The 25,124-nt window shown below is 46.0% G+C and overlaps 1 protein-coding gene across 5 annotated transcripts in view; it reads left to right on the top strand.

Moving 5' to 3' along the window:
• Window positions 1-25,124, top strand: part of KCNJ10 (potassium inwardly rectifying channel subfamily J member 10) — a 217,507-nt gene that overhangs the window by 153,738 nt on the left and 38,645 nt on the right. For 2 of the 5 annotated variants that reach the window (XM_085637479.1, XM_085637480.1), the window contains exon 2: window positions 5,349-5,521. The exons of the other annotated variants lie outside the window; for them this stretch is intronic. The gene's annotated coding sequence lies outside the window, so the exon portion shown is untranslated. The remainder of the gene's footprint in view (window positions 1-5,348; window positions 5,522-25,124) is intronic. 5 annotated transcript variants of the gene reach the window in all.

The following is a 25,124-nucleotide window of genomic DNA, read 5'->3' as shown; positions in this document are numbered from 1 at the left end:
TTGCATCCGGGTTGTGGTTCTCTAGGAGTAGGCATATCTGCATGCTATGCCGAGGAAGGGAACGGCAGTTTAACAGGTACATCTGATAATCCTGTGGCGTGGCTGGTGCCTCGCTGGTGTCAAAGGAATGTTTGCAGCCAGGGCATTGAATAGGGAGGTTGTCTGGAGGAAAGGAGTGCGGGCATTGCGCCATAATAGGAGGTCTTATCTTTTTTATGGCGGCTGAGCTGTATGTCCTGACCTGGATGGTGTGGGGGGCAGGGGTTGTGGCCCCTGGCCCCGTCAGGTCGCGGACGGGCGCAGACGGGCTTGCCTTTGGCGCGCCTTCGGCGCACCGCCGGCGCGCCCGCTGCGCCCGTCCGCTGCGTCTCCGGAAACAGCACATTCTTAAATGGGGGAAGGGGGGGGGGGCGTGGCCTAACTCGGTGGGCGTGTCCCTGTGTTTTCACGGCGGCTGTCCTCAACCCTCCTCAGCGCCTAGCTCAGCTGCGCGAGGGGTCGATTGTCAGGGGGCAGTGGTTAGGCGTTTGGGGAATACAGTTTATAACACACTCAACAGTTTTAAAAGCAATCTTTAAAATGAAGAGTCAGCAGTATTCACACACACAATAGTTAAAATAGTCTTAAAAATTGCGTTTCCCTGCTCTCGGCTTCCGCCTCAAGAGCTCTGTCTTTTATCAAGCGCTGACAGGAGAGCGCGCGCTTTTATAGCGAGAGTAGCGGGGGGCGTGGCATAACTCGGTGGGCGTGTCCCTGTGTTTTCACGGCGGCTGTCCTCAACCCTCCTCAGCGGCTAGCTCAGCTGCGCGAGGGGTCGATTGTCAGGGGGCAGTGGTTAGGCGTTTGGGGAATACAGTTTATAACACACTCAACAGTTTTAAAAGCAATCTTTAAAATGAAGAGTCAGCAGTATTCACACACACAATAGTTAAAATAGTCTTAAAAATTGCGTTTCCCTGCTCTCGGCTTCCGCCTCAAGAGCTCTGTCTTTTATCAAGCGCTGACAGGAGAGCGCGCGCTTTTATAGTGAGAGTAGCGGGGGGCGTGGCCTAACTCGGTGGGCGTGTCCCTGTGTTTTCACGGCGGCTGTCCTCAACCCTCCTCAGCGCCTAGCTCAGCTGCGCGAGGGGTCGATTGTCAGGGGGCAGTGGTTAGGCGTTTGGGGAATACAGTTTATAACACACTCAACAGTTTTAAAAGAAGAAATGAAAAGAAAGAAATGAAGCGCATCAGAATATGAGTGAAAGAGATCTTCCATATCTGCGATCCCCTGGGCTCTGGATAGAAAGTCAGCCAGAAGCTGGTCTTCAAAGGAAGATCCTTCCTTTTCTACAGCCAGCCGAAGTCTTTACTTCATTTTTTAGGGTTGAGGCAGTACTGAATGTAGATCAGAGCATGAATTTGTAGATGGTAAAATTTGCATTGAAGCTCCAGAGTCTCCAGATGAAGGTGGCTTCGGCAGAAGAAGCACTGACGTCGGAGCTTCTGAAGTTATAGGGGCTCGTGCTGTTGAAACCAGAGCTGACAGTGGAACTAAAAATATCTGCTGAAATACCTCAACCTGTGATAAATCATGTGATGAAACTGGAAACTAGTCAAAATGTTTTATGAACATTGATAGCCTCCAAGGAAAAAGGGGTAGAAGTTGGGATTAGGGAACAGTACCACCGACACTGCAGTAGCTGGACTGTTTCTTCAATAAAGGAGAAAAGCCCTCGATCAGCATGAAGCCACGATAGTGGTTATTCATAAGGCCGGGAAGCCAACGGACCAATGTTCCTCGTACCGCCCCATTTCACTTATCAATGTAGAGGCAAGGCCCTGGCGGATAGGCTGCTATCTGTTCTTCCCGACTTGGTGCATGTAGACCAGTCCAGATTCATGCCCCGTAGGAGCACCCGTCACAACCTGCGTCGCCTCTATGGAGTACTGTACATGACTGAGGATGTGGGGGACGCACAGACGGCATTGATGTCGTTAGACGCATCAATGGCATTCAATAGCATCAAATGGCCCTATTTATTTATGGTGCTTCAGAAATTTGGCTTTGGCCCGACCTTCTGCGGATGGGTGCGTCTCCTCTACGAACAACCGGTGGCTCGGGTCAGAGTGAGTGGCACTATGTCCTCAGGAGGGGTACTAGGCAAGGCTGCCCCCTGTCTCCCATCCTCTTTGCCCTGGCCCTGGAGCCCCTGGCTCATTGGATCAGGAGAGACAGGTCTTTCTGGGGCCTGGCTCTGACGAATGACTGGGAGGAGCGTATTTCCCTTTACACCGATGATATTGTGCTGTACATGGCGCGGCCATACCACTCGATCGCTCAGGCATTACACCTCTTTGAATTATTCGGCAGCTATTCCGGCTACACCATTAATTGGGGGAAGTCGGTGATTTTTCCTTTGTCGGACCCCCCTCCACGGATCCCCACTAGATGTCCAGCCACTGTAGCCATGGACGGGCTCAGGTACTTGGGGGTCTACATCACATGGGACGTTGAGGAATTTTTCAACAGGAACCTTGAACCTCAGTTGGCTCGCCTCGGGCCGACGTGAGTCACTGGTGATCATTACCGCTTTCCCTCATGGGCCGCGTGAGATTATTTAAGACGCTCGCCCTGCCGAGGCTTTTATATATTTTCCAAAATACACCGTATCCTGTCCCCCAGGGAGTTTTTACGTGTATCTCTCAGGCAGTGCGAACCCTTCTTTGGAATGGTGGGACTCCTAGAATAGCGCTCCACAAACTCACTAGATGGGTATATGACGGGGGCCTGGCGCTCCCCGATGTTAGATTATATTACTGGGCCTCACAGCTCCAGGTAGTCAACGACTGGGCAAACACCGATACCTCCGAAGTGGCCTATAGAGTGGACAGACTAGTCATGCCAGGGGGAAACAGCGAACTTTTGCTATATGCTCGGAGGCTGCGAAGAGAGTGGCCTGCGCACACTAGAGTGGTGGTCCCGTGTTGGAGGGAGGCGAACAGGTTCCTGGGGTGGACGGACAAACTGGCCGGTAAAACCCCTGTGAGAGAGGTGTCGCGGTTGACCGTTTTTCTAGGAAGGAGACTGATTGGCATAGACTACTTGGGTGATGTTTGGAAGGGATCTGCCCCCCGCTCCTTTGCCTACCTTAAAAAGGAGTATGACCTCCATGGCTCACAACAATACCACTACATACGTCTCGCACACGCCATTCGGTCACACATTGGTAGAGCCTCCTCCATCCCAGAGTATTCCCCTCTGGAAGATAGGTTACTACTAGACCCCATACTAGAGAAACCAACGTCCACCATTTACCAAAAGCTCATAAACAATATGCCAGATCCCTTGGTGAAGCTTTGGGCGGCATGGACCCGAGACATTGATACCCTCGATCACAATGATTGGCAAGATGCCATACAGAGCCCGAGTGAAATAGCAATCCGTCCCAGGTTTAGATTGGTTTAATTGAAAATCCTGCACCGTATATATTACCCTCGCACACATCTATACGAGTGGGGCAGGAGTCCATCGGCTCTTTGCGTGAGGGGTTGCTCAGAGATAACCCAAAGATCCTTCGCCTCTCCCTTATTTTGTTCAGCCACTCTACAGAATATGGTCTGGAAATGTATTTTCACCTATTTTAAAGCTCCCCTGCTGTCCTTGGCCTGGAGTAGAGTTTGCTTCAATACATATTACATTTAAGGCTCCCTGTTTTCCGTTTTTACTGATTTCTACAGATAAATACAGACAGACAACCATTTATTTTCCTTTCTGTATTTATTTTTAAATGTGGGAAAAAAACGGAAATTGGGTTGTTTTTAAGTGATTCTAAATGTTGTCAATCATGACTGCCAGGCAAATAGCTGTGCAGAATCACAGGCAAGGGGATTAAAAAAACATAGGGATTTTAGTAATGAGCCTTAAACAGCGGTAGGTTTTCACAACATTGATACTAAAATTTACATATTTTCTTACAAGTGCATTTTTTACCATCTGAGTTTGTATATATCATTGAAACCTGTCAGGCATTCAGGTACAAGCGCACATTAACTGGTTAAATAAATGCAGAAATATACACGTTTCAGCTTCATTTTTTCTCAAAACCTAAAATAAATATGGATAAATACAGGTAAAATTAGCAGAAAAATAAATATGGATAAATACAGACGTAAATTACAAAAATATAAATACCATAAAACCGGGAGCCCTAATTACATTTGGGGCCTGATTCACAAACTGCAGTTTGTGGTACGTTTGTAGTGGAACAAAATTTATTACAAAACGTACTACCAAGTGTAAGTTTTGCCTATACTTATATGTGCTGAATTATTTGCCCTGACTGTGGAGTCTCTGCATATGTAAGGTTTAGATTTTAGTTGTAAATGTTGGAGGAACGTAGGGAAGTAGGTAGGAAAAGCGGTTTACTTACTGCTAAAGGGGACGGGATTAGGGAGGAGTAAAAGGGATTTCAAGAGGGTCAGGGAAGGGTTTAGAGAAGGACGTCACTCACCCACACAAGCCAATTGCATTACTTTGGGGGTGGAGCCATATAACTTGCCCTTTTGTATTAAGTTTACACTCTGAGGGACATATTATCAAGGTAATGCGATAAACATCGCAAATCGTGCTTATCGCGTTTACCATTATCGCCGCCTATCGCTGATTCACATTGCCGTGTTAGTGGCGTATTAGCAACGCTTTGCTGAATGGCGATGTGAAAATCAGCGATAGACTGCGATAATCGGTAATAGCACATGAAATCAAGCGATGATTTCACAGCGCTTAGGGAATGCTTGATAATATAGGTGTGTGTACTTAACCTGTAAATCCACCTCCCAAATTACAGATAGCTTACTCAGGATTTTACCAGGCATTATATTCCGGCAAAAACCGCGGTTAGCGTGGCTTTTTTCATCGCTTCGCGGATCTGCTCCATGCTTGTAAATATCACAAAGCCTTGTTAGCGATTATTTACATGGAGTAATGGTCAGCAACGCCTTCTTTGCATCTCATTAGCGATGTATATCGCTAAGATGCATGGCGTTACAAAAACGGCAGCTAACATGCGCTAATGCGTGTTAGCGCCGCGTTGTTGATAGGGAGATAATATTTGGCTTTAAAAGCCAAAAAGCGGCGAGCTGGCCCTTGATAATATGCCCCTGAGTTTTTCAATACCGAAAGTAGTACATTTACTGCAAAGTGTAAACTTACTCAAAAAGTGTAACTTTCTATTGTGAGTCTTGCGTTCAGTACCTAGCTCAGATATCACATTTTATCTACCACATCTATAAAGTAACAGTTCATTTTTCATTTCTGAATCATGTAATGTTCCTGAGTAAAATAAAAATCTGTTATTCAAAAATAGGTCAGAATTGGCAGAGGAGGAAACAAGCCTAAGAAATGGAACTGTAAGAAGAAAGAAAAAGGAAGGAAGGAGCAACAAAGAGCGCCAGGCGAGGAGCATGTAATGAAGCAGCAGCCGTGTTCACAAGTAGTCCCTATTGCAGTCCATCTGTCCTCCCTCTTGGCAACAAAAAAGTAATTTTTTGCCTCATTAATCTTCTTCCAAATCTATTGAAACCCCAACTCTGAACATAAAGGCAACGACATGGGCTTCCGAGGAAGTCAGTACCCTTTCTTCTCACCACGCCCCTTTATTCTTCTATCTTTGAAAGTAAATCCAGAGGTATCAAGAATGCCTTTTTCTTCCCAATGCAAATGTTTGAAAAAGTCTCTTCGAAAAGAAAACCAGATGGTGAACTTGACGTTTTTCTAAATTCATTCCAATTTGGCACTGAAGGATTTTGGGGCGGGGAGCCTGGGAAATAGGTTACTGGTCATTGACACCCTCTTTATATTCTGGCATCTGGTGCCAAATTGCACACGTTTTTTACGGATGCAGTGCAATTTGTAGTGATGGACCAGTGCAAAAATAGCATATGCATTGACGAACAGGTCAAGGGAAGGAATTTAAGTGGTGTGTTTAAAGTGTTTTGAGAATATAAATATATATATATATATATATCCTACATAACAATAGCATTTGCATTACAGAGTAGTGCAAAAATTGCATCTTTGCGCCAGGTGATCAACGCAAATATTATTGTTTCACTAGTCATTAAATGTAAACAGTTTTAATAAATTAGATGGCTATAAAAATTGACAAAAGTATAAAAAAAATACCTAGAATGGCGTTAGTTCAGTTGAGTTTCGAACCCTCACATAAATGCGAAATTCTCCCAAAGCTATTGCATTATATGTTGGATATTATTGTTTCACTAGTCATTAAATGTAAACAGTTTTAATAAATTAGATGGCTATAAAAATTGACAAAAGTATAAAAAAATATACCTAGAATGGCGTTAGGTCAGTTGATGTCGAACCCTCACATAAATGCGAAATTCTCCCAAAGCAATTGCATTATATGTTGGATTCCTCGGGTGCTAAAAGCACCCCATCCAATAGGGTCATCTACATGAGGGTTAACACCAGGGATGCCGGTACCAATATTTGTATTATAGGGATTAGTGGCACCTTTCATGCAATAATACATTTAATTGTCCAACAAGGTGTTTCTCTGAAACTAATCCCATAAACTGGAGGCTCTGGAATCTTCATGAAATGTGTGAGAGAGCAGTTTGCTGAACCCCAGATTGTCATGTAATGACTCATGTAAAGAACACCATCACCTCTAAATGATTCGCGAATATTCACATGTTATGGCGAATCTGATGATCTTTGAGAGATTGTATTGACAGCCAACCTAGGAAATTTCATCATTCTAAGGGGCTTCACTTATGCGCATGCATACTTTTGTGAACAATGCATACATTTTCCCATTCAAAAATGAATCTTAAGACATCTATTCATTTGTCACAGATGTTCCACTGAAATTCATTTCAGTCAGATATTTAAATTTCTTGTAATCCGAATTCCCTCCCAAAAACTTCTTCCTCACATCTCTGCTAATATTCCTGTAATAAACCTTTCCCTCCTATTTCATTCTTCACCCTATTCTCTCCTATCTCCTCTCTCCCACTCCTTAGCTATCTTGCCTAATGGTCTCTCTTAATTTCAATTGTATTTGTTGTCTTATTCCCCACTGCCTTCAAATTGTTGATCTCTAATACTAATACTTAGCTAACTGTGAACTATGATTGCTAAATACATCTCAATTGCATATTGCTCTCTCGAAATCTATTATCTATAATACTTTTGAAAAAGTACTCTGTCGTCCTTTTTCTGTAGATTTAGTTTACGCTGTACAAACACTCTCTAAGTAAATACATAAATTAAGAATGCATTTCTTATTTGTATCTGCTTGGTTATTTAGTGTGTATATTGAAAATGTAGACTTTCATTGATGCCTATTTACTGCCAAAATAAATCTCTCTATTGTGTCAAATTTGATACTGATGCAGAGTCAGAAAGATGGTAAGGGTCTTCAAGTAATAGATGGGGCAGGATATGGACAGCCATGCAGTGTGTATAAAAGTGGAAGGGCCCGATTCACAGAACTAACTTAAGACAAAATCCTAAACTTACTACCATTTTGGTATTCACAGAAGGCACTTACTCATTTCGGTATTCACAGAAGTTAGGAGTCCTAACTTTAGGACTCCTAAATGCCTTCTGTGAATACCGAAAGTCTTAAAATTAGGATTTTTCTCAGTTTAGGGGTTGTAAAGTTAGGACACCTAACTTTAGGACTCCTAAATGCCTTCTGTGAATACCGAAAGTCTTAAAATTAGGATTTTTCTCAGTTTAGTAGTAGTAAAGTTAGGACTCCTAACTTTACTACTCCTAAACTGAGAAAAATCCTAAGTTTAAGACTTTCGGTATTCACAGAAGGCATTTAGGAGTCCTAAAGTTAGGAGTCCTAACTTTACTACTCATAAACTGAGAAAAATCCTAATTTTAAGACTTTCTGCATTCACAGAAGGCATCTAGGAGTCCTAAAGTTAGGACTCCTAACTTTACTACTCCTAAACTGAGAAAAATCCTAATGTTAAGACTTTCGGTATTCACAGAAGGCATTTAGGAGTCCTAAAGTTAGGACTCCTAACTTCTGTGAATACCGAAATGAGTAAGTGCCTTCTGTGAATACCAAAATGGTAGTAAGTTTAGGATTTTGTCTTAAGTTAGTTCTGTGAATAGGGCGCGAAGTAAATGGCCAATTTGTTGAACTGGTTGTGGGATGAGTAAAACCCAAGCAGCAGGTTCTTACTCAAGTCAAAATAATTATTCCTTTCTAAGTAACCTGTGATCAGGTAAACAACTCATCCACATGTAAGCTTTCAGATGACAAACTGTGGTGGGTAATCCTCCTTGTCCTGCCAACATCCCTCACCTCCTCCACTTCCTCTGTAGTCTCCTCATCCCCACCTTTGTGGAAAACTCCACTGCTTTGTTGCCAGGTTCACGCAATACAGATCCTCATTTATAACTTGGGCACAGATCTTTGGATGTGGCGAACCCACCTCCATACGCCTACATAGGATGATATTGAATGTAGTGTGTAGAGCAATTTCTGAGTTTTTGCCTTACGGAACACTCAAATGTACCATACAGGAGACAGGTGAGGTTTGTGTGACCTGATCAGGTCTGAACTCTGTGGGCAGCACTCTACGCGAGACAGTTGAAAGTTTGCGCAACCTAATCAGGTCCCTGGGCTGTCACCTAGGGGAGCAAAAGCAGATATTACTTTTAAATGAAATCAAATACACAGTTAGATCTCTCTAGCATAACTCGACTATGCAAATGACCCCGATCCTAATGGGCACTCTACAGGTACAGTAAAGTAAGTTAATTAAAAAGGACACTAAATATATACAAGTAGGTAAGTAGGATCTAATGCAAGTCTACATTGAGCAGCAGGTAATATGTCCACCGAGAGTATGGCTGGCAGAAGGTGTACAAAATTAACCAGGTGCTTAATGTTGTGTGCATAAAATTTCATATAAAGCACTATCCAAGCACATGATCTTACCATAAAGCTTAACAATACCCATATAAATGCTAGTGGTCAATCATGAGTCAGGCGTTAGTGGGAGTTAGTGACTGAGGGGTTGATTTTTTACTTTGACAGATGGGATTTACTCTGTCAGGGCGACGGAGTAATGTACTCCATCACCCCAATAGAGCATCTGTCCACCAAATTTAGAGATATCCGCCAGCCCAGCGGGCACCTCTTGCAGTGGCGGGAAACCCTGTCACAGTTGTTCCTGTCATTGCATCAAAAGTTTGATGACAGCTTGGTCAACATGACATAAGCTCTACTTTCAATGTTTTTGTTTATTTCCAAAAACAAAATTCCATAAATGGATAAGCAATGACCCCTTCACCATGGAAGTAATCTTCGGGTGTATGACGATACAACGCGTTCTGTTACAACACGGTATTTTACATTGCGGTCCTGACAACGCAAGTTGTTACATTGACTTGCGCTGGAGGGTGCTGGACTTAGGGACAGTGTGAATTACTATTCCAACTCCAGTCTATGTACAGTAGGGAAGGTGTTGGAATAGTAACTTACACTATTCCTTAGGCTAGAGCGCCCTCCAGTGCAAGTTGATATAACGGCTTGCGTAGTCACAACTGCGATGTAACATACTGCATTGTAATTGATGGTAAAGGATGTTTCCCGTAATCTTCTATTGTCTGACTGTTATTTCACTGTTTTCTCTGCATCGGCGGTGATGGACAGTGAACACTCGGCCCTTACTCTAGAGGGCTGTTAAAGGTGCATGTGGATGGCAGAAAAGGAGTAGTCTTTGTCGTTGACATACTGAAGGTCCGCAGGACTCTAAATGAGGTGGGCAAACATTCCGTTTGGCAGACATGGGTACTCCATCACTTTTGCAACAGAATGCCCTCTTTGCCAAACTTTTAGGGGGAGATTTGTTAAAATGTTGTGCGGTCTTTGCAAAAGTGACGCAAATCTGCACAAAATCTTTTTTTTTCCATTTTACTTTCCAGGACTACACTTATTTAGTGCTGGAAATAACGGAAAAGTAACGCAAAGCAGCACATAGTGCTGCTTTGCATTACTTTTCGCGATGGGGACATACCAGGGGTGGGGCATGGGTGTTCCCATGCAACCACCCAAGGTTTCTCATGCTAAATCCAATTTGCTAAGTAAAGTAGATTGGGTTTAGCGCGAGAAAACTGCACCCTTTTCAAGTAGGCGCAAGGAAGGAGAAATGCTTTCATTTCTCCTTCCTTTTCCGATTTTGCATGCATGCTGCCCTGTGCAGCACATATTCAAAATGGGAAAAGCTTTGCATCGTGTCTGAGCATCGTATTTTGCACAGGAATGGTACCCTTACTGTACAAAACCTATGCTAGACTAATGCACACATCCAGCTGCTGAAATGAGCGCCGGCGCAAGGGAAATCGGAGGAGAGAGCCATATGTCAGAACATATGGCGCTCTCCTGCTCCCTCCCTGTCACGCAATGTAGCGCAGCCTCGTGGGGGGCTGCGCTGCGTTGAGGGACTTTTTGGTAAACCTCCCCCTAAATTGTGTCCTGAATCAGGATTAGGAGGCCCATGGGAACACTACAAGTCAGGAGTGTTTCAATTTGATATTTCGTCTAATGAAATGAAGTAAAATGCTTAGGTCAAAATAAGAAATGGGGAATACCATGTCAAAAATGCCATAGAAACATCAATCCCTGCATGATATTCCCCAATTTAAGATGTGGAATATTGAAATGTTCTCATATGGGGACAGGAACAGCTGGGCAGTAATGCATCTGGTATCTCCATCTGATGTCTGTCATCTGCAGTCTCTGTAGTGGGTATCTGGTGATCAGCAGCATAATGTTTACAAACAATCTCCACCTTTATTGTTTACACACAAGAAAGTAGCCCAATCCTCCTCTGATGACGCCTGACAGACCAATCTCAAGTGTTCGGTGTTTACATGATGTCCAGTCACTGGTCTTGCACCCTTCACAGCAGTTTTATCCAACCGTCTGCTATTACTTTTCTAATTTAGTTTAAGCCATCAAGCAGTATGGTGCATTATATACAAAAGTGTTTTTAAAGTTTGTCAATTGAATTTCCCGCTCTTTTAAGAACCATCTGCCATAGATCGGAAATGTTGCTGCACACCCTGCCGTCTGGGCTGAAGGCGCGGAAATGGAATTACCGGCTAATCTGGTTCTGTATATGCCAAGGCAAGTGGACGGACTGACAAGTCGGCTGCCACAACTGGTCAATACTAAGCGAAGCGCTCACTCTTTGGGTACCGCACAAAAGGGAATGGAAATGTAATATGGATCATCTATTCCCACACACCTTAAGACTCCTTGCATACAGAAGCCCAGCCTGGGAGCTTAAATGAAGCACACAACAAGTAAAAGGATTCTAGCTCCTCCAAGACCGTTTAAAGCAGGGATGATAAAGGTAGATCCAGGAAGGCCGTGAGGATCCACACCAGGAAGATCACTGCCCGTGCAAACAAGTTTCATTTAGAGTCATTGTCAGTAAAGCTATCTTCTATGGATAGTCTGAAATTCTGGCATGGATGTTCATGTCCTGGTTCACAGGTTTCTGATGGCGGATCCAGCTCGGGCTCAAACTTTGGAAACTTACCAGTTCTCCACCTAAGAATAGAGCAGAGGAAGTCCAGGTTCCTGTCTATTTATGGTGGACTCCAGGCTTTGCCAAACCCTAAATGACCCCACTGTGTCAGGACTGAGTCCCACTTAATCAGAGAAAACATCTTTGCAAATCAGCCCCAATCTTTGAAACCAGAAACTCAAAGCTCACATCTTAAGGTACCATCTTCATATGTATCACCCCAGCTCAACTTTTCATTAACATCTATCTACCTTCTCTCTCCATGAGGGCCTCTGTAAATCATTTTGATGCGTTCCACATCCCCTACCGCGAGGTCGCCTCTACATACATATCGGTAGCATACAAAAGCATGACTAGTAGGAAGGCAAGCACTGGGATGAGTTAGATGCTAGGACTGTCATGCTAGTTGCAATGGCCTGCTGTCTTAAGCAAGGAACACCAAGGTTGTATCAAATCCATGATAGAAAACAGCATCTTGCAGCGTATCAATTCGGTTTCCTGGTAATTTTGTGGTTTTTGTTGTTTTTTTTACTTTGCACACTTTCTGTAATCACTTGCTATCGTGCTGTGTTATTTCACTTTTGTCCTCAGCCGTCTAGTCTCCTGGCATCCATCTGTCATTTAGGACAAGCCTACGCACCAAACTTGTTTACATTTTTATCAGCCATTTTGTGACTTCACATCTGAGAGTGGTCTCTTCTATCTAACTGATAAGATTTCCACTCTTCGACAGCGGGGAAAAGCTTGCGGCAGCGTTTGGGAGAGAAAAAGTGATGGGCATTGCGTTTATAGCACTTCTAACTAAATTACACAAAGAACTGGCACCCACCTCCTCCCAGCCTTTGCAATCACAACCTATTTCAATTTGATCAAGGTTTCTAGGCAAGCAAAATTCCATTGCTGCAGAATACAAAACCCATAACGATTCTTAGACACTGGGGCTCGCTTCCAAAATTGGAGAAGAAACTGATCCTGCTGCAAGAAACAAATAATGGGTAATGTGCTCTTGGGGAGCAAGGACAAGCTGGATTGTCGTTAAGTCATTCACTCAACATCTCAGTTGATTCCCTGGGAAACCAGACTGCTCTGCACTGGCTTTGTGTTCCCGCCGCATGACATCATCAGGCAGCGGACCAGTAGACTACGCCATATGCTTTTGTTGCCCGCTCTTTCTTCCGCACAATCTCCTCCCTTCCATCTCAGCTGTCGGCCCCACAGAAAGGGAGCCTCAGTGTTCTAGCTGTGATGAATCCGATCCTGGTGCTGGCAGGTGACCTCCTTCCAACTGCTGGACTACAGTAAATAGCAAGGTCGTGTTTGCCGCTTGCTGGTGTGAAGATAAATCACAGCCCTTCCGGCCCCCATCCGCCTTCCCCCTCGCGTGGGCACGCACACGGAATTACCATACTTCAGTCTGGGTGACTAACACACAAAAGGTTTTGAAAGAGAAGCAAGAATGGTGCCAAGAGGAAACCCAAGGTGGCATTTGCTTTTGTTTTGTCCAAGTTGGCCCCACTGCCTAATGCCTTTTCAGAACTAAGGATTAACCATGGTCGGGGAGGGGGGTCTAAACACCCTTTTGTTCAATGTCCAAAGGGAAATAAATTTCCTCAAAACATCAGCCATTGAAGGAAGTTCTTTAGGGAGTTAGTCTTGCCTCTTTGAGTAGTTCCAGCAGCTGCCGATTGACCCATACATACGACATGAACTTGCAACCTACACTCACCACCAGGCCTTCGCTCAATCCATCACACCGGGCTCGATACGTTTGACTTCACGTGGCTCTACGTAAGTTGAAACTTCGACACCCTCCATGGTCTATGCACAAAAACGCTCATAGCCTTAGTTTTGGATTGGAATTATAGAAAATAGAGAAGAAAAATACAAAATAAATACATGTAATAGTAACTAACTAATACATATCTATGAAATTAGGCATTTATTAGTTGCAACACTGCAAAAACCATTATTGGAAAATTAACAACTCCTAGAACATTTGAGAATTGATACATTCATGGACTTTACACTGTTTTGACTAATGTATCACTTCCGGAGCTCTAGACTGGGACAGTAGCAAAGATTTCTAAGAGGGATGGACATAGATGTGCCAACGGTACTTCAATATGGTTCCCTGTTCAGAGCTTCTAAATGACGTCACTAGTTATGATAGTGAGTGCGTGTACAACAACTAGTAAAACAATACATGTTGAATTTATGTGAATTTCAAATTATTCTGGTTTTGTCTGTAGATGCAAATTAAATGTGCCCTCTTCAAATCAAGCATTTGGAAAGCGAAAGAGCGTGTGAAGCAGTCGGCTTGGTCACACTTAGAAATTGTTTTTATTTTCATACAACTCCAAAATGAAACAGATTTTGATTGGAGAAGTTGTGATTTCTTTGCAATATTAATGCTGAGACATCAAGGGTCTCATGCAAACAAATCTAGAATTGTGATTTCGTAATTGCGATTCTTACTAAATTGGGAAATCGCAATTCCTGATATGAGAAAACTTACATCTTTCAAATTAGTCATTCCAAGTAGGTCTCAAATTGACCCACTTCATGAATATTAATGAGGTAGGTCGCAGTTTGCGACCCATTAGGAATGGCATCAACGGGAGGTGGGGTCAACAGACCACCGTGTCTGTTGTTGCTTTTTAATAAAACAATTTTTTATTTTTTATCAAAGATGGGATGCGTTCAAAAAACAGAAAATGAAAATTTTAAGTTTTTAAGCGTAGGCAGTGTTCTGTGGGACCACTGCATGTTCCTAAAATATATATTTTTTCCATTGGGAGCCCTTCTCTTTTGTGAAAGGGTTACCACCTTGTTTAAGGAGTTGGTAAAGTATTAATGTTTTGCGGCCACCATTGAGTCGAAAAACATTAATATATTCCATTCAGATTTGGTATTTGGAAGAGAGGCCCAAAACATGCTCTTTCCAAATACTGAATCGCAAGCACAAATCGTGATTTGTGCTTTGAACATATGTAAAACCATTTTTGCGGTCAGAAACGGACTGATTGCGCTGTTTATAACTGCAAAAATGCCTTGTACGTATGGCCCTCACTTTTTTAATGTCAAAAGGCCTGTGACTCTCAGCGGTTCTATCACTGTATCACAGAATCATACGGCTATGTCGCCAGGACACACAACCTATACTTTCATTAGCACATCAGGGCTTTCTGGGAGTTTCATCTTTGGTTCACAATGCAGTCAATTGGCTTACAAGTCACAGAATGCAGCGGTTCCATGTGACATGATGCCCCATGGCCACTCTACCAATGTACAATTTATCAAAATTTTACTTCAATAAACTGGTGAACTGGAAGCCAAAAAGTTTAACTTTGTTCCAGCACTTGCTGTACTGTGAGTCAGAAGAGTTTTAAAAAAGGTAAACAGTGGCACGATCCTGTAAAATACTGCCAATTAGCAGGGTACAAAGTGTTTTTTTCCCCCAACTTTTCAGATTTTTTTGAACTTCACGAAATTCATGAGATTTAAGAAATAAGCATTGGCGCAGACATTAGGTCCGGTGGTCTCGTGAAGTCTGAAATATATTTATGTATTTTATCTCAACGCATGTAACAGACATTCAAAGCTTTAAGAGCTAAAAACTAAAACTGTCTAACGGTGACATGCACTTGTTTTATAAAAAAGATTTTTTTTAAATACCCATCAGTAAAATAATTCAAAACAAAAAAACCCAACATGAAGTAAGAGCAAAGACTGACATGCTACTGTTCAGACAAAGGTGCACATTTAACAAGCAAGACACCATCACTCACAGTGAGGTGAACCAACATCAGATATTAGGTGAATTATTGCTGTGGTGAACAGAAACAAAATGTGAATGACACTTGAATATACCAATGGCTAAAGAGGGCTTATGAAAAAACCCTGTTTGTATGTATTTTTTATCATTAATCTTTGGAAAACATGATTTAAAGCTGTCTCTAGGCCAGACGGAAAATAAAAGGATTAGCTGAAAAACAAATATTTTTTTAAATCAGATAGCTACATTGCAGTAGTCGCGGGTACTACTTTTTGTGAAGATGTGCCCCTTGCGCAAGAGCAGAAATCTACCACTCACAGTAAAGTTAGCAAAAAACTGAAATGAGCTGACACATTGCTCCATGCTGCAGGCTTTAGTAGGCAGAAGAAAATGTGAACTATGCACTAATAGACCAATGGAAGATGAGGGATGAATGAAAGCCATTATAAGTATATTGTTATTGTTTCATATTTGCATAGATAATATATAATTTTAGTAAAACAAAGGTCTTGGCTAATGCAAGACCTAAAAGAAAAGAAGAGCAGATCTTACAAGATAAAAATTATGGAAACTATTTTCTGTGGAAGTACATCCCTGCAAAACATTTTTAGCACATAATTTCTCACAGAAGATCAACACACAAAAGGTGATGTGAGGAATGGTTGCAGTTAGTCTAATCACTGGCATTTATTCGCAGTAGCATCCCAACCCATCTTCGTGTGCTCACCATGCCATTTCAGTTTGTAATAAAGCATATGCTAATCAGTCTTGACCTTGCTCCAATAGGATCACTCAGCCCGAACTGCCTGCCCAGGTCCTCCCTGACTTAGCACACAAGCAACCCAAGACCGGTTCCTCCTTGATTAGGGCTTAACAGTCGGGTCTAGCCAGGCCCAATGGAATTATGTGATTGTGCGGCCACAGTGATTTTCGCACAATTATATATTTACTGCATTTGCCACATGATCCATCATCTGCCACATAACCTGCAGATTTTAACAAAAATAATTTTGTTTTTTAGCTCTAACGGTTCAAAAGTTATTAAAAGTGCAGCAAAATGTGCTGCTGCACAGTGAAAACCTTTGCAAAGCTTGAATGGCCACCTTTCTATTACTCATTATTATCTTTGAGTGTTAAACTGGTAGTAATGAGGTGAACCCAATGCCCAGACAGTGTCACCAAGATTAAAAATGACAAAATAATGGAGTAATACTTTTACAAAATTTTGCAGTATGCCGCATAATTTGGCTTTTCTTGCCCTAGAATTTACTCAACCCTGCCTCATAATTTGGCCCTCTCCTGCGACATATTTCCAGTGGCCCTAGGTATAGCTTGGTTACAGTGGCATAGTGAGCAAGGACCCAGAATTGGACATACCCTCGCTACATAGGGCTTAAATATAGCAAACAAAAGGTGATGGGAGTATGGTTACAAAAAGTCTAACCATTGGCATTTGCTCGGGGTTCACATCCCAACCCATCATTAATTTGCTCCCCATGCCATTTCAGTTTTGTCTGAGCATATGCAAATCAGTCTAGACCCTGCTCTAGACCCTGCTCCAAGAGGAACAGTATAGCCCGAACTGCCAGGTCAGGTCCTCCCGTTACCAGAATGCAAGCATCCTAGGGCCAGTTTAGCCCTGATTGCTCTATTACTTACTGGTAATCTTCATTACTCCGGGTCCCGTTGTCCTTGTCCCATTCATTACAAAGTGGAGATAATCATCTCCCGGCAGAAAAAAGAATGAAGGAATGCTGGGACCCTAACCCCAGCCCCTCCCACTGGGATATGTAAGCAGTACTTACGCAGCATTCCGCCTGAATTACCTAGCCCCCAACAGGAAGGCTGGCCGTCTGGGAGGGAGGGCGGGGCGTAAGAATAGGACGAGGACAACGGGACCTGGCGTAATGAAGATTAACGGTAAGTAATAGAGCATTACCCCCAGGTCCCGTTGTCCTCGTCCCATTCATTACAAAGTGGAGAATACCAAAGCAGAAAATGCTTCCAAAACCCAGAAGCCCACCCGGAACCCACACCATAAGGCAGCATCCAAAGGGAAGCAAAAGGGGAAACAGAGGCCGCCCACAACAAAGGACAGCGAGGAGGATAAACGAGAAAAAGACCCCCAATGGCCCCAACCGGCCAGCAAACCAGAACAGGCCAGCAGGGACACAACCAAGGACCGGAAACCAGAACCAAAGAAAACACAATGCCACAGTGACAGCAAGGAGACAGCCAACCAGAGAAACAGAAAACAGAGCACCCAGGCCAACCAAAAGGAATCCCCAACCCGACAAGCGGAGGGGAGCAGGCCAAAATGGAAGCCGGAAAGGAGGCACTCCAAAGAGACCGCAAAGGCCAAACACCCAAAAGGGCAACAGCCACCAAAGCAACCAACACCCAGGAATGCAGCGGACCAGAGAAGACAAAGCCCCTACCAGGACACGACCAAGGGCGCTCACCGGACAAAGATCAACAAGCCCAGCATTACCAGTCAGGCACACAGGCCAGGCAGCAGCAAGACACAGGGCGAGCCCCACCGAGACAGAAGGGCAGCCCCGACAGCCAAACTGACACACAAGTCAGCCCAAAAACATGAGGGGAAGAAAGGACAGCCCCACAGCCCCTGACGCAACTGAGCACGAAAGGGCGAAAAGGCCAACCAGAGGACAAACCCCAACAGCACTGGACAGCCACACCGTAGAAGGGAAACAGGAAAGATCCCAGGGCCAGGCAACAGGGCAAAGGCACAAACTCAATGGACCACTCAAGGGCAGGACCACTCAGACCAAACCAGGAAGGGGGAAGCAGCGGCCAGGCATCTGCCCCCCCTAAAGGACCGGCCCCTCAGAGAGCCCAGAGGACAAAGCCCCCAAAACCCAACAGAGGAGGACCAGGCCCCAAGAAAGTACGGCCAGAACCAACCACCAGAGCCACCACACCAGGCACCCAGCCTGGGAGGAGGAGGCACGGTGAGAGCTGAGGAACAGGCCAGGAGCCAGCAAGGCAAAGACACACACAATAAAGCCGGGGAAACAGGAACACCACCCCCGGAACGCCGCCTCCACAAAGCCCACAGAGTCAAAGGGAGCATGTCCGAGTACCCAACAGAAAACCAGCCTACGAAAGAACGAAAGGCCAACCAGGAGGACCAGACAGCCAGACCCCAACCTCAACCCCAACCAAAAAAAGGGCAGGGGGAGAGCCAGAGGCCAGAACCCAGGAGGCAAAATGCTGCACAATGACCAAGGCCCCAACCGAACCAGGGTCTGACACGAAACGCCAAAGCAGCTGGCGCAGGTGAGGCCAACCCCAAGGCCGCAAAGACCAGGGCAAACAGAAATGGCAGAAGATCAAGCCAGCCAGAGACGCCCCCCAAAGAGACCAGGTAGACAGTTGACAAAACAACAGACAGGCCAACAAAGACCGGGAACAAACAAGCCAGAAACTGCACAGGCCCTGAAAGGGTGGGACAGGGCCAACGGCCACAACCCTGAAACCCCAAACCCCGAGGGGAGGGAAACAAAACCTCCAAAACGAGCCATGTCAGAGAGGCAACAGAAGTCAGGGCGGAATCCAAGCAGACCGCCCAGGCCCACAAACTTTATGCCCCAGCACCCACCAGGAGAGGGCAGGAGCAGGGGGAAAACCCCCAGGGCAGAACCAAGACAACAGAGCTCCAAGCAGACGGGAAGCGAGGGCCAAAGCCAAGCAACCCCCCTGACCAGAAGGACCCAGCGGCCCAACCCCAACCAGGGAAGGCCCAAAATGGGGAACGCCCCAGCAGGGCACAGGCAAATGAAAAGTCCAGTGAGGGCCAGAGGAGCACAAGGCCCCCACCCAGCCCACCAAACCACAGCAGCAAGCCCCAGGAAACCAGCAGGCAGGCAACCCAGGGGGCAAGACAAACACCCCACGAGTGCCCCCGACAGAGGGGGGCACAGAACGACAGACACCACCAATGAGATCGCGCCCAAAAGGGGAGGGGGCATGCTGGGAAGACAGGAGCAGCCGACCAGGCAGAAGACCGGTGCAGCTGGAAAAGTGGGCCCAGGCCACAAAGTTCAGGACCACACCACCCCCGCAAGGACCAAGAAATGACTACCGAGGGAACAACCATCCACAGGCGAAGACCATGCAGTCAGAGACCACAAGACCGGACCAAAAACTCAAACCCAACAGAGCAGATGAGAGCAGGAAGAGAACAACACAGCATGGCCACAAGTCCGGGAGACAACCAACCAGGAAACAACCAGGCCTGACCCCGCCATACGGCAGAGGGCAACAGCCGGCAGCAGAATCCAAGCCCATCTGACCATCCAGGCCGAGACAAGCCGGCCACCAACCAGCCCGACTGACCAAAAAGGGCCAAGACCAGAGCAGACTAGGGCCCAGCAGGCAAATCCAGCCGGAGTCAGGGAGGGCCTGACGAAAAAGACACCCAGAGGCTCTATCGCAGGAGGGATAAGCACCAGAGCCTGTTGTAACCCCAGGCAGACATGCAAATAGGGAAGGACCAGACCCAACCCAGCACAACACCCAGAAACCAAGCAAGAACCGGGGATGGATAAGGCCGCACAGACGTAGCCCAAAACCAGGCAAAGAGGGGCCAGAGACCCCAAGAACAGAGCAACAGCCCAGTGGACTGGAGCCCCAGAGATAACCAAGCGAAAACAAAAGCAACAGGCAAGAGCAGGGCCCAACAGGGTGCAGAGGCACAACCCCCAAACCCCTGCAAACCCAGGTAGGCACCCAGCCAGGGAACCATCGGGCAAGAACAAGTAGAAGCACTGGAGCGACCAAAGCATGGAGGACCAACAGATCACCTCAAGAGCAAACGTGGTACAGTAGCGGCAAGGGAAGCAAACAAGCCTGGAACCCGGACACACCGAGTCAGGAACCCCAAATGCCAGCACCAAAGGCAAGACAAAAAATGGCAAGTGCCAAAGCACCCGGCCATCCCAGGAGGACCCCTAACCAGGACAAACAGAAGCAGGAAGGGAAAGGAACTCTGGCAGCGAACACAGGTGGACAACCCCACCCAGCACCGGAGAAAAAAAGGCCAAATCCGCCATGCGCACGCACCCGGAGGAGGCAGGCCCACAGACACCGAACCAGGACACCCCATCCCAGGAAGAGACCAACTCCACAAGAGGGAAAAACAGAATGGGGGTAACACACGAAAATGCAAACCACAGAAGGAGTACAAGGCAACCCAAGAGGTGGAACAGGGCAGTAACAGCACACCTAGGAAACAGCTACCATCACTCAGAATACACCACGGGGAAGGGCATGGAAACAGGAACAAGACCCCCTTCCACCCAGGCTGCCAGCACAGCCCACAGCACCTGCCCGACCCAGGTGGATACTCAGCCAGGGACAGACCAGGCCCAACCCCGCTCAAACACCTAAACATACGAGATCAGGACCAAACAGGGCGGTCTGTCCACAGGCCTGGACACCAAAGAACAAAGACAGTGCCGCTGAACTACAACACCAGCGGTGTAAAGAGGAGGAAAAACATCCTAACCACAACGCAAAACACACACACGGGGGGCTGGGTGTAACGAACAAGGCCCCCCTGCCAGCCCACGGCTAACCCCAGGAACCATGCCCATGCAGGAGGAGGAACCAGCCCGGGCGCCAGGCATCCTAGAGGCAGCAAACCAGAACCCGGGCACAAGGAGGCCCGAAGCACCAAGGGCCATAACTGACAACAGAGAGAGACCCCCAGCCACGCTGTACAACAAGAAGCAGAGAAGAGCAGGAGCACAACCCGCACCAGCGCAATAAATGCCAGAGAGGCAGAAATGTGAAAGCCAAACCCAGCATCCACCGCTCAGCACAGCCGTTGGCCCATGGCAAGTGAGGGCAGCGAGGCTCATGCCCTCCACCAGACATCCACGTTCTGACTGCGTAAATGTCAAAGGGGAGACTGAAGGTCAACCCATAGATGACGAAGGACCGTCAATTGACAGTGCAGCTGCAGTTGCCTACATAGCAAACTGAACTCAGTCCAAAGGTAGAGCAGCAGCCATCCGGAGAAAACTAGACAAGAAATGGAGGAGCCTGGAGATGCCGGGAAAGGAACCTGGGCTGCAAAGCATGCACACCTCCACTGAGTTACATACCTGCCACCGTGGCCCTAGGCAATGCAGCAGTGGGACACGCAGCAAGGACCAACCCGCACCACAGGGAACAATGAAGCAGCAGCAGGAATAGAAACCTCTATGCGGGACTCAGGGACAAGCCCCCTCTCCTCCTGCAGTCAGCCCAAGGCGCCCAACCACAACCACGCCAGGGCAGGAGAAAGCACGAAGGGGAACCAGGCAACACGGTGCATCTTCCACCTAGCCAGGCCACAGGAAGATGTGCCCAGCAACCCGGAAGGAACCAGAAGGCCAGCGCACCAGCCGAAAAGGGCCGGCCGGCAGGCAAGAACTGGCCGGGAAACCCAAGCCTCCCAGGAAGCCCGGCAGCCAGGGAGGTACACCACCAGACACCCTGACCGCACAGCCAGGCAGCCGGATGGGGAATTCCAAAGAAGAAAGCCACTCAAGCCCAGCAGGAGCAGCACCAGCACCTCGTCTCAATTCTGTCGACAGACAGAAAAAAAGAACAGGCGGGATGCTTGGTAAGTACTGCTTATGTACTCCCAGTGGGAAGGGCTGGGGTTAGGGTGCCCGCATTCCTTTGTTCTTTTTTTGCTGTCGGGTGATGATTATCTCAACTTTGCAATGAATGGGACGAGGACAAAAGGGACCTGGGGGTAATAGTACTCATCAACAGTAGCGGCTCCTGGAGGGAGTGCTGCGGGGAGATGAGGTGGGGCGGGGGAGGAGCAGGGTGGGGGGTAGTAAACTACGGCATACGGCCGAACAGAGGTAAGTAAAGAAATAAATAAATAAAACAAATTTCATTGCACGTGCTCCATTGCCAAATGCGATGCAGCGCACGCAACAAAATTAGTTTTATTTATTTATTTGTTTACTTACCTCCGTTCGGCTGTATTCCGTAGTTTACTACCCCCCACCCTGCACCTCCCCAGCCCCGCCCTGCCGCCCCGCAGCACTCCCTCCAGGAGCCGCTACTGCTCATCAATTGGGTGTAGCTTGGTTCCAGTGGCTTAGTGAAAAATCGCTGCTTAAAGGTATATTGGTGTTTACTTTTCTTTCTGTGACTGCAAAGTGAGAGAATTTTGTAAAGTAAACTATCTGACAATCTTCCTGGGGTACAGTGAGGGTGAAAGGCAGTAGGATGTCGTTTTTATTTATAACACCAACAATATTTGAATACCTGTAAATGAACTGTACAAATGTTTCAAAATATATCAGCAGCAAGAAAAGCACAAATGACCCATATTATTAATTCTGAAGTGTGAAGGGATCAAAGATTTTATTCGATAAGAAAATGGTAAATATTTGCTGAAACTTGTTTTCCATACACTTCCATTTGTGGGCTATATAGTTTTTTTTCAGTAAACCTGTGAACATTTATTAGGCATTTCAATGGAAAATGTGATGTTTGTAAATGACAGTGCACTACCACACCATGCCTAAGTACTATAATTGCAAAGGTGTGCTCCAAAATGCACCAGGGGACACATACAACACCCTTGCTGCTGAATGGGTGTGGCTTATTTGATAAACCTGTTCTTCGTGTGACGGTTGGATTTTTCTCAAACCCTATGATTTCTGTGATTTATGGCTGCACCCCCAGTCTGAAAATGGCTCCAGCACCGCCCACCATGGCAATCGCGAAACGCCAGGCATCATTCTGAAAGCCCTAGAGATTTAAAACCAGTGGCGGCTCCTCCGCTAATGCTGAGGACGTTTCCCCACTGCTTTTTTGCAGTGAAACAAAGGGAAAATAAAATTATAATAATTAGCGTTATTATCATTTTATTTTCTCCTACTTCTGCAACATTGCGTGAGGGGAGGGGTGGTGGCACCATCCTATGTGAGCAATGACTGCTTGGCCGGCACTCTCGGGCCGCCCAAAACAGTCTTTCGCCCCTTGCATGTTCTCCATGCAGGCTGCATTACATGTCCGTGGAGAACATGCCCAGGCTCCAAGTCAGCGCCTGAGCGCCAAAACACAGCGCTCAGACCAATCACAACACTGCTAAGGCAGCGTTGTGATTGGCTGATTGGGAGCCTGGGTGTGTTTCCCGTTGAGGCCGAGCGAGGGAGGACTACGGAGGAGAGACGTGGCGAGGAAGAGGCGAGAAGGTAATAGTTTTAATTTAATTTTTTTATACTCTCTTCCACCCACGTCCTACCCGCCTCCTACCTCTGATCTGTGCCGGCCACCTCTGTTTAAGACTTAAAGGCACCCAGTCAAAGTTGAGCAATACATCTTATTTTATGACATATGACCCCCAAGGAGTACGAAAAGGAATAAGAACAAAGGAGCAGAAAGTGACAAGCTTTAAGTAGAAAAACGATGCATCTGTAAGACGGCTATGGGGTCTGTGAGGTGCACCTGCACCTAAAGGCCATTTTTTATCTCCTGTTCAAGTTTCAAACACCACAGAAAGAACGTTGTTCAGGAAACTTTTATTACTGGAGTTTCTTTGGACCAGTCACAAGACAAAAAAGACATCTTGGACCGAGAACACACAATAGTAGACCAGGGTCGAAGAGTGCATCTCATTTCAGATGTATTGGCTCAAAATTATCTTCCCAACAAAAGACTTCTGTTAAGGAAAAGATCAGTTTTCTCACCTGTGGATACAGAAGAGGAAGCGGGAGGCGTTCCAGCTAGAACAGATGGGCACACACAAAGGGGAAGAGTGAGTGAAGGAGCGAGAGAGAGAGAGAGAGAGAGAGAGAGATTTATCATACAAAGTCTAGGGGCATTGAAATGCAACCGTCCTAGAGGGTTGCAGTGCATATTTGACAGTTCCTTCATTCCTTCCTTCCTTCCTTCCTTCATTCCTTCCTTCCTTCATTCCTTCCTTCCTTCCTTCCTCCTCTTCCTTCTCTTCCTTCCTTCCTTCCTTCCTTCCTTCCTTCCTTCCTTCCTTCCTTCCTTCCTTCCTTCCTTCCTTCCTTCCTTCCTTCCTTCCTTCCTTCCTTCCTTCCTTCCTTCCTTCCTTCCTTCCTTCCTTCCTTCCTTCCTTCCTTCCTTCCTTCCTTCCTTCCTTCCTTCCTTCCTTCCTTCCTTCCTTCCTTCCTTCCTTCCTTCCTTCCTTCCTTCCTTCCTTCCTTCCTTCCTTCCTTCCTTCCTCCTCTTCCTTCTCTTCCTTCCTTCCGTCCTTCTCTTCCTTTTTCATTTCTTTCTGATATTTTGTGCATGCCTTTACTGTAGAATTTTTAATTTTACACTCTCTTTTGTTTTCTTTCTCTGTTTCGTTCTTTCTTTCTTGGCCAGCGAGGAAGCAGTTTCTTGTTTTCTTCCGAATTTTTCTTTCTTTCTCTTCATCTCTTCCTTCCACCCAATGGACTGACTTGCCCATTCCGTCATAGCTTGGCCAGCGGGTATTTGATAGCCCAGACTGAGTTACAATCTCCCTCTTTGAGCAGCTTCACCTGAGAAGCTCTTTTGCAGAAACCTCTTTGATGAATATACACACTAGGGAGGCTCTGAGCGATTATTAATTGCTCTGGCGTTGCATAGTGTATGAGACTGAGTGGGGTGGGGAAAGGTGCGACAGCCATATCCTCATTGTGACTCCTGTGAAAAGGTTTGCTGCGCCCTTCCAGGAACTAAATTGTTGACATTAGCATGTGAACAGAAACCATGCACAAGAGACAGTCATACAAAATATCTTTTT

This window comes from Triturus cristatus, chromosome 12 (genome assembly GCF_964204655.1).
Source record: "Triturus cristatus chromosome 12, aTriCri1.1, whole genome shotgun sequence".
Classification (NCBI taxonomy): domain Eukaryota; kingdom Metazoa; phylum Chordata; class Amphibia; order Caudata; family Salamandridae; genus Triturus; species Triturus cristatus.
Note: the sequence above shows the minus strand (reverse complement) of the source record. Positions and strands in the feature narration are given on the sequence as shown.